We start from the raw sequence: 15,250 nt of genomic DNA on the forward strand, positions 1-15,250 counted from the left end.
GTAATGAATGATAAAAATAATCATTAGCTGCGGGCCTGAAACGCAGACCCACATTAATGCAATCCGTGCTAAGGCACAGAGAGATTGCTAGTTTGACTGCTGGTAGTTTTCTAAGAGGTCAGCAGAACTATGCCGTCATCCATATGACTTGTAGGGAAAACAACAGGCTGGAAAAGCAAATCTCCACGGTACAGAGGAGGGGCCACCCTATATGTCATGGATTAGCCGGTGGAAAGAAACACCTCTGGTAATTGGGGTCAAAGAAAATGTGCCTCCTGTCTGTCATGAGTTCCTCTGTGGCACACATTCCACCAGTCTGACCCAACTGTCTGTCATACGCTTACTGAACCATTCACGCCGTCACCTTCTCTCCCTCCTCGCCGTACCCTCTGTACCCATGCCCTCTTTTCCATCCCTGCCTTCAGCTCGACTCCGCTCCTCTCCGTGGCTAACAGAGGGCAGGTCTAATGAATTTCTCCTGCTGATTAGCCAGGCTGCGTCAGTCTTGTGCTCCGGCGCTGAGCTGCAGCAGATGGAGAGAGCATTCATCAGGTTCGAGGCGTCAGCTGCAACTCCAAAATACCGCAGAGGGATTTAGAGACCCCCTTGACAAGCATGGCTACTAAGCTTAGCAGAAGCAACAGCCAGAGAGTGTAACACAGGTCTGGTGAACAACTGCATGCTGCTCTGGCTCTTCGTCAATTTTGTGATATGAACTGATTGAATTGGTGCTAAAAGTGTTGCTTGATTGAAAGTAGATCCTAAATAAATCAGAGCCCTTGAAATCAGATGACATAAAAGTTCTTTGAGAAATGCATTAGTGGTAATGAGTGAATGAAATCAAAGATAGAGAATCTGAAGTCACATCTCACAGGATTTTGATTAACGCTCACTGCGCACGCAGCTCTGCACCAGCTTGCAGGATATTTTAGAGACTTCCAGTTGTTTCATAACCCTGGATTTCCTCTGATTTATATTCCTGCAAAAGCCACAGCTTTTAATTAACAGGCTCCACATGCATTGGTTTATTTCAGGGCCTTCTGCTGACTTTCCGTGTATCACCAGTACTCACAAGGCATAATGCGAGATTCCACATCCTATTCAGTTATCACAAAGCCCAAATCGTATAATTAGGCAGATGAGACTGCAATTGAGCAGCTATTGATAACCTTGTGTGTGACTCAGAGCCAAGCAGCCTACATGGGTGTTAGGCAGCGAAATGGTAATTATGCCCCATAATGATAACGATAATTAGTGGAGGAGCAAAGTGAGAATAATGAACCCCCTCTGTGGTGGTTTAAGGAGTGTTGTGGGGGAACAGGGAGCGAATTTCCCCAGGAATGTTAACACAGACCGGGTGACACCCGAGCGGCAACCTCCGGGGCTGAAAATCGAAGCCAACGTGAAGTGCCAAAAGCTGCAGCTCCTCGAATGGCCACTTGAGGCTGGCTCCAAAAGTGAGTCAATCCCCATAGACCCCCACATTAAAATGCAGTAGTAAACATGTTTACAGCCATATACGATATTTTACATATTTCTCTTTGCAGCTTTTTGATGAACCAGGAGTTTGGTAAAGTCTTTCAAGATGGCGGCAGCTGGAGCTTCACAATGGTTCTCCAGGAACCTATGACCCACACCGTCTATAGGGTCAACGGTGACACTCCTCCACCTCACTCATCCTTTGCTTCCTCTTCTTCTGTCTGTAGCTGCACACTCTGTCCGTTTCGATCTGCCTTCTCTTCCTCTCCACCACCTCTCCCTCTCGATAACCCTCCCTCCACTGTTCCTCCTGCTTCACCCGTTCTCGCCTTATTCTCAACCTTCTATCACACAAACCGTCTCGCCCTCCGCTCTCTTTCATGCTCCGTCTCTCTCTCTCCTGCTATCAGCGGCCCGCATGCTGGACAACGAGTACCACAGCCTGAAAGACTGATCACTTCCCTTCCTCCTGCTGTCTACACTTCAGTCCTGGCAGCCACACCGATTCATTACCTCCCGCGGAGCAGAGCGGCACATAGCTCACCACTGTCAGCCACTTCCTCCTTCTCAGCCTGAACCCCCAGCCGTGGCAGAGCGTGGCTGCTCAGCAAGACATGCTGGCTATTAATCAGGAGGAGGACAGGGTGCAGAGGTTCTCGCTTGAATCCAACCGCAGGCATCACTTATTTTTGTTTTTTCTTGCGGGCACTTGTTTATGATGTGTGTTTGAATTTTGCCACTCATGGGACTGGCAGAGACGTCATTTGAGAAAGCGGGTTGACCCACTGGGAACATCTACTGTGTCTGTGGGTTGGTCACAATTGACGCTACATGCTGTACAGTGCACAATACACAATAAACCGCAAGTTGATACAGCGTACCAGATGGAATCCATCTGTATTGTCCTTTGGTCCCAAGGTAGACACTGTGAGTTTAAAACCAGGTGGCATTTTATCCAGTACACCAGACTAAATAAAGTAAGTTTACAGGAGGGTTTTTTCTTGCTCTGCCTAAGACGGCCTAAAGAAGGTTTTCATTTCTGTGACCAGCTTGTTCGACATGTGAAACTGAGAAGCACTCAGCCTGTGAATGCTGCCTGTTTGGTGGAGTTTGAATTTTCTGACTAACTTTGAGAATAACTTCAAGTTTTAGGGTGTTATTTTGCAGAATTTAGCAAAAACAGTTGCTTTGCTAAATTAAAAAACTGGTGAAAATCACGTCCCGTTTGTTGAGTTGACGTTGCTTAATCAGTGACGTATTTGCATTTTCTATTTACTTTGTATTTTAGGAGCCACACTGAACAAAAGACGGCCTTGTCACTGCAGCCGTAGTGATTAGGGCCTTTTTGCAACCTAATCCAAAACTTTAATATTTTGGACCCCATTAAAAATTCAGAACTATGACTCTTACTTTTTCTCCATGATTTATTAAAAAAGACTCTTGCAGTCTGCTCACGCTTAATATCAAGTGTACTTTCTGCAGCTGCGTCACCCTGTTTGTCGTATAATGGATCTGCACAACACCAGAATGTGCTGTTCAAGATCTGATGACGAAATACAGCCTCTCTATTCCACACATCCAGCAGTTTGTGTCTTTGTATTATTTGTGTGGCAATGGAGAGTGACACATAAATATGTTTTCGCTGTTTGGGCTCATGGGAAAATGGCCACCGCGCTGCTGGTCGAAGGCAGCGGCAACACTTCCTTTGTCTAACCAAACAAAGATTTTTTTTTTTTTTTTTGTCAAAATATGAAACATTAATGTCCAAGCTTTAATATATTTTCAAAAATTACAGAGAATATTAACAATATTATGGTAAATAATTAAAGCTTGGAAGTGTTTTTGTTCTTTTTTTGAACTTGATACCCTCAACTGTGGAGGGGGCTATGAATATGCAATGAGACCGAGGAGCCTAAGAAAAGCCTACTAGGCTGAGAGTGCTTCCTCCAACACTTCCTGAGACTAAGAGGAGAGTTTAGTGCTGATCTGAGAGAGAGCTCTCCAGTGAGAGGCTGTCTGAAGTGACAGGGTGGGGGGGGTGGGGGGGGCGAGGAGGAGGAGGGAGGACTGATACTACAACAACACTCTTCTTCTGTAAGAGGGGTCAATGCTGCATCTCAGCTTTCCAAAGAAAGCAACAGCATTTTCAATGCGGGATACAGAGAAGAGCTGTTCACAGAAAAGACATTTCAGCTCAAACAACCACAGCGAGTAAGAAAATAAGCATTTTACACAGACAGATACAAAGACTTCAGACTGAAAGTTATCTGCAAGCCATTGTGTTGCGGAATTAATAAATCAAAGCAACACGGCGTATTGAGAAGGGATCGCTACTTAACATTCATATGCTGCGTGTGCTGCATTTAAAATGTATTCATCCTTTCACTTCCTCTGCACAGACCAACACTGGTTGTGGTTATATTATTTCTTTTCCGCTGCCAGTCTGTTTCTAAGCTATTTTACGAGGGTGTCTGACCGATCATGCCTTATGTCCAAAGGGCATGGAAATCAGGTCTTGACAGGTAGATGGCCAATTAGTTAGAGCAAATAGACAGATTTCTGCAGCCTGAGTGATGCATGGCAACCGTCTCTATAGCCATGAGTAAACCCTCAGCTGCACCTTCCAACCCATACACCTTTTTCCCAGGCGGGGAACACAGAAGCTTTCCAACACATTCATTGTCTTTCCATCATAAGTACATACATGCTGCTACATGTTTGGATGTAATCATATTGTTAAATGGCTGACTTAAGTTATTTCTCTTTGGCTCTTTTCTCAGCATGAACAATCCGATTCGACAAATTGCTTTGCAACTTATTGCATCACTGCTGAGGAAAAACCCTGCATGTAAATTACTTTGACATGGCAGTTCAAACCAGAATCAAAGAGAATATACCAATTTTCTAACAAACTAGCCTATATTTAGGGCCTACAGTTTAATGAGGGTATTTTGAAGACGCAATTGACCTCCAAAACAGCGTGAAGCAGCTTAGAGGCATGACTTCTTTTCATCTTTCTCACCAGCAGAACTGTAGCCGCTGCTCTCTATGGAACGAATCCCTCAACATTCAATTTAACATCGACATAAACCGCATATGGTGCTTCCCATTGCTGTGATAATGTCAGCTAAGAAGGCTAAAAAGCAGCAAAACATTCTCCATGTAAAAGCCATGCTGGGTAAAGCTGAGCGTAGCCGCCGCTGAGGGGCATATGTGCAGTTACTTGCACCTGAAACCTCAGCATTTGATGGCAAATGTGGGAAGATTGTGGTATGCAGTACGGTTGCAGAGTAACATGAGCAAGCTGTTCATTGAGCTAAAAACAGAACCCTATATAGTGGACCCGGCACAGAAATCTGCCCAGATTAAGGGGCAAAGCAATGATATACCCCTGAGGGAGCCAGTGCAAGTGCAGAGACATGATTCATAGCTTTAATGATGGACAGGGCTACTGTATGGCCTGCTGGAAAGAATAACAGTCTGTTTCACTCGGAGGACAGAGCCCCTGGTCCAGAGGAACTCAGCTCAGCTTATCTGTCAGCACAAGCTGGGCCCATTAAGGTACAGCAGAGCTTCCACCACTGTCACATAACAGCATATCCCTGTGTGTTAAATGAATTCTTAATCCCACTTTTACAATGAAACAGGGGCTTTGTGGACCATGTGGCACTGGCCAAAACTGCAGAAGCACAGATTTTTTTCTTCCTTGTCGAGAGTAAAAGGCAGGCTGGCATGCAGCCCCGGGTATCCAGGGCACAACCCGGTGTGTCATTGGTGAGACATCACTCTGTCAGGGAGATTTATGTGCTGCGCAGGTTGTTGTCGAGTCCTGAAAAGGCAGGTTCGGAGCTGGGATGGTGATGTAGGTGTTTCGGGGAGCAATGAGGTAGGGCTCAAGCTTCAGCCCCACCTCATCAAGGCTGCAGAGTGGTGTGTTTTCCACGGCGAGGGAAGATGAGGGAGGAAGCTGGGTAGTTGATTTTGGCAGAGGACGCTGCAGTGAAATACGGTACCACACACACAAACACTAACGCACAGAAAGTAGAGCTCTCTCAGAGACCTAACTGTTGACAGAATGATGCAGCATGGCGTTCCCAGGGGCCTCAAACAGGATGTAAGACAGTAATCCCGACACAGCCGAGCTGCGTTATCAGTCAGTGCAACTTAACTTGTCAGCAAGGCCAAGGGGCCATAGCCTAAAACAAACGTAAGAGAGGCAAAAACTACTACCCTGATGTATGACTAAAAAACTGTCAAGTCCTCCATTTGGCTGAAAATGCCCTTAACTCTGTATCTCAGGGATTTCTTTCATTCTTCTGATGATGGAACACAGTATGATCTCACTTATTGTCCAAAACGCTCAATAACCAAATACTCTATCGGCTCCACCAAACACTGTCACTGTATTGAACTGTTCAACAGAATATTTGTGCAGTTTTTTTCTGCTATTTATGATAGAGTATACTGAAGGATGAGACATTTATGATTTTCTTTTTGAATGCAGAGAGGCTCCTATAGAGTTGGCCAGGGTTGGCTTACAATAAATCTTGAAAATCTGGAGCTACAAAATACCTGCAGAGATCAGGTTTTTGTGATCAGAGCGAATCAGCGAAACCAGCAGGAACAATTGTTTTTCAACAATCCACTATTTCGTGGAAGCCTGCAAGTAATTTTTCCGTAACTGTCACTGTCTTATGTCACCGGTGATTACGGCACCTCATTGTCATGTCAATCATCTGAGCGTATAGCTTTTCTTTCCATACGATAAGTTGTGTTTTTGCTATTAGCAGCACCTGTAGGGGTGTCATTAATGTAGTTTCACCATTAAATTGTGGTTACTTCTGAGTGACACCATATTTCATGGCAGAGAGACATCAATGTAAGCAGTAAATTGCGAGTGGGAACAGTCACCTGGCCAATCATAAGCCGTGTGAAAGAAACCTGGCCAATAACACAGGCTGGAGGATTTATAAGCACGCTTTCCATATTTCCCAAATCCCTGACAACCCACCGAGACCTGTTTAACAGATCAGTACATTTTAAATTCTGCAGTGGAAAGTTCTATAAAAGCGGCTCCCACATTTTTATAAGCAGCAGCTGAAGCGAACATACGTATGATTCAAAAGGAGGCCGCGCAAGCGTCATTCATCTATCCATGCAATCATTTTAAGTGCCGCACGAGCACTGTGACGTTCATCCGCGAGCGCGGTGGAAATACCTGCAGCGAAGTTACACAGGGACGTGCAAATCGCTTTTCATCAAAGTGACAGCTTTTCAGATACCACTACTAATTGACTTGATGGAAAAAAATCATCGCAAGCCTCCCACGCCTTGCCTACGAGCCATTAGTTAAAGGTGGATGATTAAAAAACACAGCTCATGCAAGAACATGAAGGAATCCTTTATTTCACGCATGTGTGCTCGCCACAAGGAATTTCGTTCTCTCCCTCTCGCTCTCTCATTTTCTTAGTCTCCCTCTTCTTGGTCCTTGATTAGGCTGCACAGGTAATAACACAGCTACAGGCCCTGTAGGTGCAGCATGACCACGACACGTTTGCATTAGCCCAAAAGTCAAGATTTTCCCCCCAGCTTAAAACACGCTCAACTGGAACTGTGGGAGCAAAGGGACCCATTTCCACTCCTAATTTGTCCTACATGAGATGATGCCTGTGGTAGTTGAGGGAGCAGCTATCTCCATGCCAACAGTTTTGATTGGCAGCTGTGGCAAACTGCGGGTGAGTTGAGGAGGTGGGTGACACCAACTGAAAAATGTGAAGGAGATATAAAGATGAATAAAGTGGAGACTGATGGGTACCACCCTGCTGTTCTTCAGCACATCAAGAATTCGACTTTGTTTTGGAAAGGGAGTGTGAAGGTATGTGTGTGTGCACAAATTAGGGTCTATATAGGTACTTCTTTTTATTGTGACGCCTGTCTTTGTTTGACTGATAAAGGCATTCAACCGCTATTTGATATCTAGTCAAAGTACATCCTCCTGCATAATGTGTGCCAAGTCAAGTCATTAAAGGTCTGACAAACAAATCTAGTTTATGACCTATTCTCCATCCTTTTACAGAGCCTTTCATCCTCTGAAGGATCTTCTAAAACCTGCTGTAAATCCCCGTGCAGAGGCCCTGGGTTCTTGTTGTTTGAAGTTCGGTGATAAGGCTGAACTGTCGACCTGCGAGCACTGCAGCTCTCAAGCAAAGCTGCGTTTTGTTCGTGCATTGAAAAACATCATCAGTGTTTAAGTCAGAAAGTGAATCCCAACCCGTTCACTTGTGGAAACAGGGTCTGTAACTGCAGATGTATAGGACAAGGCTGCGTGTGGCATACTGTTTTAGACAGTGGATCTTGATATGTACAACATGTACCCTACATGTTACCCTACCACCTTACATGGTACATGACATGTACCCTAACCCTAACCTCGAACCAGGAAAGAAATCCTATCAAGCACAACCCTAACCCTATCAAGCATATTTATTAATGTGGTTTTGCTGTTTTCCAAGATCAATCCTAAATATTATAACTGGAGATATTCTCAACCACAATCCCACAAATACAAAGGGACTGTTTTCTTATTAAGAGTCTTCTTGTTTTGTTTTATTTATGTTGAATCATGTAATAAAACCAGCCTTCACAGAGACATTTATGAAGCCCACTATGACCTGGCAAATCAGTGAACCCATGTACTGCATAAGTTGGACTCTAATGGAGAAACATTGAGATGAAAAGAAGCTAAGCAGTATTCTACACCACACTGCCATGCCCCCAAGCTATCTGCTTGACCAAGAATATTCACGGAATGGAAATGTGCAAGATCGCTGTTTCATCTTCCCTTATTATGTTAATTACAGGGGAATATTCTCTTTCCATGACTAATTTAATAACTCTAAACTGTAATGCATCAAATAACAGATAGCTGGCAACCTTTAGAAATCATAATCACCAAAAATTAAATAAGCAGATATATAAAATATCCATTTCATCCTTTTTTTGGAAAACAGAGTAAAAAGTAGTTCTGCGTGACCCAAATTTACATCTATGATCTCTGACTGTTAAGCAGCACATTAAGAAAACATCTTTTCAGGTCTGGTCTAAGGTGCACTTGAGCCAATGATCCAGTCTAATGAATTTAGCAGTTGTTGTCATTTAAAGCTTGAATTTCACTTTCTCTACTCGAACCAGACTTGTGCATTTAGTAGTGTTAGCCCTTTCAGATATTTGTTCAAAGATCTACCAACACCCCACTGCTGCAAATGACAACTGAAGACCAGAGTCTGTGCTTTACAAACTGGTTCTGGATGTCATAATATATCAAACAAATGTGTCTAAACAACACCTTACACACCGTGTTTGGGGTTTTTTTGCATCAAATTTCGTTTCTGGGTCAAGTACTAGGGGAGAGACTAAAAAGATCTTAGACTTCCTTGTGTTTAATGATAAATGTGACTCATCTGGAGCTGTAAATGTTTCACGAAATCTAAATAAATGAGTAGCTGTTTTTCGCTGCTAAACTGTGGGCATTTGTCTGACGCTGAGCTATGATTACAAGCAATCAAGGAGGCAAACAAGGAACCCTTACTTTACGTGTGAAGCCATTTTGTTCCCAAATAATCGGCTTTTGTAAATCAAGCTGTAATAGAATTTACAGCAGCCACACTGATAGTCAGGAAACACAGCAGAACTTGTAATTAGCTTCAGTAATACATGAGGCTTCTTGCGCCTATGCTGTTGAATGAACAAAGACTCCTGGCTTGTTGATCTTGCTCCATATACACAGACACTCACATGACCACACTCCCTGTTCATACACACATCAGTATGTTGGTGGACCAGTGCATTTATTAACCGTGTGACTGTGAATATGTGGGTTTTGCCTGGAACTAAACTGATTTTAATTAGTTCTGTAACTGCCTCAGTCACAGCAGAGAAAATAACAAACACAATATTTTGTTTTGGTCCTGAGAATAAATGGCTGAATAATTTAATACAGCTTATAAGATGTTGCAGGAAAATCAGTGTCTGAACAATTCAGCCAGCACCACAGCCAGAGTAAGATCTAAAACGTGCTGTATTTACTGGCTATAACTCCTATTTGTGGCTGTTCTGGAGATTGTAAAAATTTGTACTGGTGCAGTTTTTCGGCCGGATCAAAATGTTGACTCTAAACACACTGAAAAATCAGCATTTGCAATCACATGTGATTTTCTTACGTGACTGACAAATCCTAAGCTGGTATGTGACTATAGCAGAATTGTTGGGAGACTGGACAAATACATATGCTATCTGTGATGAAAAGTCCATCGCCAGTTGTTTTTGGCATTTTAGTTTGCCAATTTCATGAAAAATGTGAGAACCACTGCTCAAGGACAAACTCAGTTAGAACAAACTAACCCTAATGTTAGGGTTAGGGTAGCTAACCCAGTAGCACAAAGAGGCCAGCAGAGAAAGCATACAGTGAGTTAACAAGGCAGTTCAGGTTAACTACTAAGCTTGAATCAGAAGGTGTTCGGTTGTACTTGTCAGCATATTTCCTTCCTTGACGCTTTATTTATGAGAAGAATCAATAAACATACCAAACTCGCTGCTAGAGCGAAGGAAAACGCCCTCGGCTTGGAATGCATTTTGTTCAGTTAAACAGGCAACGCATTTGATCAGCAATGCCTCCACAAAAACACATCTTGGAATCAACAAATACATCAAATGCACTCTCTGTGAAACTGACATCCCTGAATAATTCAAATTAGTCACTCGACCATACATGCCTATAAGCCACTTTTTTTCTCTCTCCTAATGACTGGTTTACTGTTCTGCTCCAAGGTACAACACTTCCTGCGCATGTGTCATGCAGAGGAATTCGAACAGCATTATTGATGTGCGAGCACATCACAGGGTCAAACTAGGAGAGCTGATCTCTTGCCAGTCGATGCCGCCTGTCTGCCAAGAAAGTCATTGGATCAGAGTTGTTCCTCTGTCAGGGCAGATATCACAGCCCACCCAATCCTCCTCCCCCCAACACACACACACACACACACACACACACACACATATACACACCAGCCATTGCACTTCCCAGACCTCCTGCTAGTTAATCAATGGCGTGATGTACTTAGGCAACGCATTTTCTAACGTCTCCATCTCTCGATGTTAGGGGCAGAATAATACTTAAGACAAGAGGCCTTAAATTATGCATGCACATTAAAGAGCTGGAAGCTAGGTGCTGAACAGAGAGGATGCTGTATGCGGCTGGAGAACTTGCTGTAAAATATTGCTGTTACGGATGATACGGTATTATCGTTTGAAAGAGGGAGGCTAGATGTGAGGGTGTAATAATGTGTATTAATGGGAATCTTTATGTGTGTTTTACAATGCCTGCAGTCACGTAGGAATGGTAAAAGAGGAGTAATGATTTATTCTCACTTAGCACTACACCACAGACACCATGTCTGGCCTCCTTTCCCTAATTTATCTCTCCTTCTCTTCTCTCTCCCACCTGCCTCCGCTGTTCTGTCTTCTTTCATCCTTCCTCTTTCCTTCTTTACTCCCCACCTCTTCTCACCTCCTTCATCCCACCTCTACTCCAGCTCATACGTAATATTTCCTCCCTGCCGCCGCCTGACACTGCTTCATCACGCTGACAAGATGCCCCATTTTCGCTCGTCCCCAACTCCAGGAGGAGTCGCGTGCACCTTCAATCAGCTGTGACTGTTTAACTATCGCCACCACCGCTCGTCCCCACCCTGCTTTGTCTAATGGGGACCACACATTTTACAGAAGAACCAGGAGGAGGGATCTCACGAGAGGTAAGGCACATTGGTGGATTCCAGGCCTGTGAGCTAGCTCCTCTCGCTCTCTGGATTTAGAAGAGTTATGGAGGGGTCATGACCCCCTGGAGATCTATAAAGCAGAGGATGGGAGGCAGTGGAAGGCAGTACCTTGGCCACATGCCTTCCTGCCTGCCTGCTGCACTGTTGGGACCATTACTGCATCTAATCACGCAGACACACAGCAGCAACAGGCCTGAATAACCCAAATATCAGTTACAGTACAGGCACCCCTAAAGCCACTGCAATCAACATCTTCTTAATCACTGACCGCGTGGCACAATGGAAATTGTGTTGGTGAACCATTAAGGCACCTTAAGGACCCTATGTTAGTCAAACTAACATAAACTGGGAGGTATTGGATACCAGTGGAGCACAAACAGAGAGCTAATGGTTTCAGCAGTGAATGAGTGGAGGGGAGTGGGGAGAGAAAAGAGAAAAGATAGAGGAGACTTAAGGAAAGAAGGACAGCACTTCCTTACAGACCCTGATGATATGAGGAAATAAAAACACCAGACTCATTTCCGTGAGCCGTGTCCGTCCTCACAGCGCCGGTGTGTACTCCCTCTCCTTAAATCATGGCAGGCTACAGCAGATTATATTTTTTAAGTGTTTTTGGAAATTTAAAGTCCTCAGGGACAAAACGAGGTCACCAACCATTTCATAAAAATGAATTACTGGGTGCACAATAAGAACGCAATGATACGTTTTATGAATCATTTTAAATTACAATAATTAACTTAGTCCTTGTTTACAAAATCATAACACCTTTACAAGCAGACTCATCAATATTTTATAGATAGGGCACTTTGCAGCAAAACCGTACGCTGTGTCTTTGAGCGCCTGTCACGTACACACACAGATCTATATTTCCTCGGGGGGGAAATGTGGACATGTTTGGGGCAGCAGTCAAAAAGCTTCAGTGTGGCACTCAAGGGTAGAGACTAAGTGTGAGAATGTACCATTCAGGGCTCTGTTTAAATGTAAGGTCCAAATGGACAAACAAAAAGTAGTACTAGAGAAGGAAGTGAAGAAGAAGAGCAAAATGAAGTGAGGAATTCTTGGTTTGCTGTGTTTGGCCTTGTAATTTCACACACTGTCAGAATGGGCCAGGACAGCTCCGACAAAACTACAGACTCTTGGCTTTCAAAATATGCATTGGCCCGACTGGGATGCCTCTGCAGGATGTCCTCTGCAGGAACAGGCACAACAAGCTGCCTTATGTGGCAGTATGTCAGGAACAGGAAGGTGTAGACCAGTCTTAGCCGTTGGCCCATAAACTCAGATAAATGTTTGCATTATGACCTGCAAGGTAAACAAACAGTGTCTGGCTCAAGTTAAGTCCAGAGATGCTTTGTGGTTCTCTGTGGAATGCAAAGTCCTTCTTTGCTCTCAAGCAGCGGGTCCTCCGTCTGTTTGTTTTGTAGCCATTACAGCCACTTAGCCTGACAGAGTACTTTGTTTCCCTTATCTCCCGAACAGCTAAAATGCATAAGTGTTTTCGGCGTCTGTTCGACCTTGGGTTTAACTCCTATCACCGTGTTTACTCATGACGCAGATCAAAGACAGATTGCTTTCGAGCAAGCAGTCGTGAAAGGGACGGCAAACTTTTTTGTCTGTGGGTGACTTTTTGGTTTCATTCCAACGGGGAAAAGACAAAAGGCGTATTTCAGCACCGAGGGCCACCGCTGACAGGTGAGCACAGGAGGAAGACATCCAAACAGAGTCAGCGGAGAGTAAGAGCAGCAGATAGTGCTGCCCAGGAGAGGGAGTGGAATATTTGTCTTGTTTGAGCGATTTGCCTGGTGAGGCTCAAAGTCAGGAAAGCAAAAGACTTGTCAACATAGCAGAGCAACCCCTTGTTGCTATGGTAACTGGTCAGCAGGGTGCTGAGGTGTGATGGGCAGCATGTCATTAACAGTAAGGAATGACTCCACCCCCCCCTTCGTCAAGATAGGGTTGTTTTGCAGGGGCAAGGAGGGGATCATAAAGGGAGCTGGTTATCAGAAAAGGAGATAAACCTGTTGAACTGCGTGGTCGCAGACGGTGTCTCACCATCCCGGCATTCATGGCTCCGGAACACCACAGAAAAGCCTGATTTCTAACCACTGGCATCTGGGTTGCATTGCAGTCAACAGCAACATCAGAGATTGTTCCTCCTGGTTTATTTCTGGCTGCAGTGGTACCAAATACAAACCTCCTCCTGCAGTTCAAAAACAAAAAAAAGCCCCAACGCTGACTGGATCCTTTCTTGAAGCATATACAGTTTATTAAACCTCATCACGGCATGAGCGTGCTTTGCTCTTGGTCACCAGCAAAACATTTTATCTGATCATCTCTTTAACGGCTGCACTTTAAAACAGCCTCATTCCTTGTTTGTTAAACATCAGGCCTCTATGAGAGGGGATATCTTTCTCCATCACACTGATAGTCAAAGGGGATCATGCAGGAAAACAAGACCGTGTTACGCAATTAAAGCAGAGTTAGGCTGCAATATGCTGAAAGATGTGGATGGGTGTTTCTATGGTCTTTGAATGGGCAGATCTTTAGAAGCTGTCAATGCCTGCACCCTATGCGATAGAGCTTCATGTGTGCACTGGGTGGTCTCACATGTATGTGCATGATGGTGTGTAACACAGCTGCAAGGGTAAACTTCAGTGTTCAGGAGATGTATGGATCCGTTGGTTGGAAACCCAGTAATGACAGGAACATGTGATGTTAGTGAGTATCATAAGGCCTCATCTAGAAACAGAAATATTTTGGTTCAAACTCAACTTCAGACTTTTATGTCACGTTTGATATTTTAGGTCTAAGGACACAATCACTTTGTGGCTCTTAAATCGAGTCCTAATTGCCATTTGTGTGTTTGTGTGTGAAAGACCAGAAGATGGTGTGTGTGTGTGTGTGTGTGTGTGTGTGTGTGTGTGTGTGTGTGTGTGTGTGTGTGTGTGTGTGTGTGTGTGTGTGTGTGTGTGTGCATCCATGTCTTTTCAGTTTGAAAACCCTTTTAATGGGATCTTACAAAGCCTCTTGATAGAAAAGCATCGACAGGTGGCAAAGAGGAACACTGGAGACAGGCACAAAAGTGACACATTAATGCTGCCAGGAGAGTCTTGAAAACCAAAAGAACAGGAGCAGACGTGGGAACGGAGAGGCACAAAATGATAGATAGATAGATAGATAGATAGATAGATAGATAGATAGATAGATAGATAGATAGATAGATAGATAGATAGATAGATAGATAGAGTGAAGGACTGAGCCAGCTGAAGCACAGAGGGACTGATTCACAGGCGTGGTGAGCGGTTGGCATGCTAATCAAGCCTGTATGTGGTTGCAGGCAGGGTGAGAAGCGGGTGTACGAGGTGGCTTCACAGGCAGTCATTTGCCAGCATTCAGCTCCCATCAATATCAGGGCCGATTAATGAGGGGCTAGAGGGGAGAGCAGGGAGAGGGCAGAGAGGACTGGGGGGGAGGGGGGGCAATGGCCAGGTGTCGGAGGAGGCACAGAATGGGAATAAAGAGGGCGCGGGCAGTGATCCGCGAGGAATTCCAGCCAAGCGGCAACAAGAGTGGCGGGGGGTGGCTGCTCGTTGTGCACTGCAAAAAATGCCCATTAAAAAGCTGCACTTGGTTCTTTTTTAACACTCTACCAACCCGAATGATAAAATGAAGCCGTTACACAAAAAAAGCAAAACCAAAAACTTCGACCGTTACCGTGATGTTTGGAGAAAAATACGACAAACTTTCTTCGAAACAGTGGTGAGCAGAACTCGTTTGATAAAAGCGATCACATAAAAGCTGCTGGGTTTGTAAAAGTATCGCATTATGACATCATGTTACATGATATCTGGGTTCTGAAGATTTTGGGGAACCATGAATCTGTGAAATTGCCAGATGCAGCATGAACAAGTCAATCAGTCAAGTCTGGACCACAATGC

General features: G+C 44.3%; 1 protein-coding gene across 3 annotated transcripts in view; it reads right to left on the reverse strand.

Annotated features, from left to right (window-relative positions):
• The window catches only part of ephb2b (eph receptor B2b), a 116,873-nt gene that overhangs the window by 70,611 nt on the left and 31,012 nt on the right, over positions 1–15,250 (reverse strand). The window lies entirely within an intron of this gene.

The sequence above is a fragment of the Chaetodon trifascialis genome, chromosome 3 (assembly GCF_039877785.1).
Source record: "Chaetodon trifascialis isolate fChaTrf1 chromosome 3, fChaTrf1.hap1, whole genome shotgun sequence".
NCBI lineage: Eukaryota > Metazoa > Chordata > Actinopteri > Chaetodontiformes > Chaetodontidae > Chaetodon > Chaetodon trifascialis.